Raw genomic sequence first — 2155 nt, forward strand, 5'->3', positions numbered from 1 at the left:
TCCCGGGTCAGGAACACTAGTTTCGACCAATAAAGAACAAAATCTGACTCCTCAGATGTTTTAATTTTTACAGAGGATTTTGAAAGCCTCTGGATAAACAGCGACAGTCCCTGCCTCTGATAGTGTGGCTCTGCCGGGGGCCCATAGCGTCTGGCTCGTGTTGGCCTCTCTGAAACGCGGGCACTGCCTGCCACAGGCGTTTGCCAGCAGCCGGGTGCGTGCCAGCACAGAGCCGCGTCTCTGAGAGGGACGCCAGCTCGTTCGCTGGTGACCCTGCAGCCCCATGTCCATACCCACCGCTGCCTCTCGAAGGCGTCACACTCGGCTGCGGGACGACAACCCGACTGTGATTTCCTTGATTCCCGCCTCCCGGGCATTGAGCAGTTAGGCCGATGGGGGAACTGGTGTCGCCTCGGACACGCTGTAGGCCCTCGGGGACGTGTGACGTTGTTTCTGCTGCTCGAGAGAACATAGGCCGAGGGCCCCCTTGTCAGATGTGAGCGTCCGTGTCAGGCGGGGCGACAGGGGAGGGACGTGCCGTGTCTGCTGGACGCCGGCCCAGCACGGAGGCTTCCTGAGCCCCCCGCACAGGTTGTCACGCACCGGTCGTCGCCAGAGCTGCCCTGGTCACACGGCTCAGCTTGCCGAGGACGTCCAGGGGCATCTGCTGTCCCCCGCCCCGCCCCTCTGCTGGGCACTTAGCAGCTTTGAATGGAGTTCTCTCCAGACCCGCAAGGTCTCCCGCGTCCTCACCAATGGGGACACCCCGGACACACACGCCTCACGCTGTCCAGGGTGTTCATGCTTTTAATGAGGCTTCTAGATGCTTTAGACACTTCTTTAATGATTTTGTTTTGACCTTCTGCTACGGCCTTTGCTGGGCTGAATTATACTGAAAATTTGCGACCACGCTTCCGATTTTAATGTTGTCACAGGCAGCTTCTCTTTTCCTTTCCTGGCTTTTGGAAGGGCCACATGTTGAGTGCCGTGATAGGGAGAAATCACCTGAACCCCTGTGTATGCAGGGCAGTGTCCAAGTCTGGGACACGTCTCTGCTGGGACCCCTCCAAGCGTGCCCCCAATCCGTGCCCGGCTTCCAGAGTCACCCAGCTATGTGGCTTCTGTACAGTGAAGACCTCATAATGGACTGAGGCAGAACACGCTCACGGCGCCAGTCACTCGTAGGCGGTGGCAGTCCCCGCCAGGCCCGGGAAGGGGCGGAACGGGGCGATCTCCTGGTCTGCGGCCGAGGCCCTTAGCTTTCCTCCGCTCTGTACTGGGTTTCTTCACTCATTAGCTTTTGGTCAACATTGTCACCCTGTTCAGCTAGCTGCCTACGCAGTTTTACCCACGGAGCTTGTAGAAGATGGGCAAACTCCAGAAGGCTTAATGCTGTGCCTTACGCAGTGTGAGTTCTCAATAAGTTTACTGTTGACACGTCTGCCGGTTCTGGCTTTGTCTTCTCGTTGATTGGATGCCCCAATACGAATGTTTTGATAGTTCTTCTTTGATCATCATCATAGTTTCCCTGTAATTACTTAACTACCAGAAAAGCCTTGAAACGTGGCATTTTATTTGAATATGTAGGGTTTTTTTTGTTTTTTTTTGTTGTTGTTGTTTCATTTTTCACTCTACTATCGAGCTTTATATTGCAGATTTATTTCGGCTATCTTCAGTTTATATGTAGGTTGTTAATCTCATCGTTATCTCTGCCTCATTTTCATAGTATGTTTTCTTTACAGTTCTTAATTTTCAGAAATAAGCTCACTTCCCAAATGAAAAATAATTGCTAAGAGTATTGGTTTTTGGTTTTTTAATAGAAATACCAAGGATAATTGGAGAATGAAACAATGGTACAGAATAGGATCTGGGGGAAACAGTAATTCTAGCAAAGTTTTCATCGTCCTTAATAGAGCACATGAAAGCAGGCTCCATTTAAAACACACCCCACGTGGCGATCCCTCGCCCGGCTCTGGGGCTTCCAGCATTACTGGAGCGACCAATGGGCATAGTAAAGCGTTTTCCCAGATTCTGTCATTCGGAAGTAATCTTCCTCCCTTGCCATCAACGAGAAAGCGACACGTAAGTGACCAACAGTCTGGGAGGCCGGGAGGAGAAAATATTTGACCATTTTAGAGCAATGACTAACTCGTTA

The 2155-nt window shown here is 51.6% G+C and overlaps 1 protein-coding gene across 3 annotated transcripts in view; it reads left to right on the forward strand.

The window, feature by feature from the left end:
* The window catches only part of ZNF407 (zinc finger protein 407), a 370323-nt gene that overhangs the window by 278767 nt on the left and 89401 nt on the right, over positions 1-2155 (forward strand). The window lies entirely within an intron of this gene.

This window comes from Pteropus vampyrus, unplaced genomic scaffold, assembly GCF_000151845.1.
Source record: "Pteropus vampyrus isolate Shadow unplaced genomic scaffold, Pvam_2.0 Scaffold132, whole genome shotgun sequence".
Classification (NCBI taxonomy): Eukaryota; Metazoa; Chordata; class Mammalia; order Chiroptera; family Pteropodidae; genus Pteropus; species Pteropus vampyrus.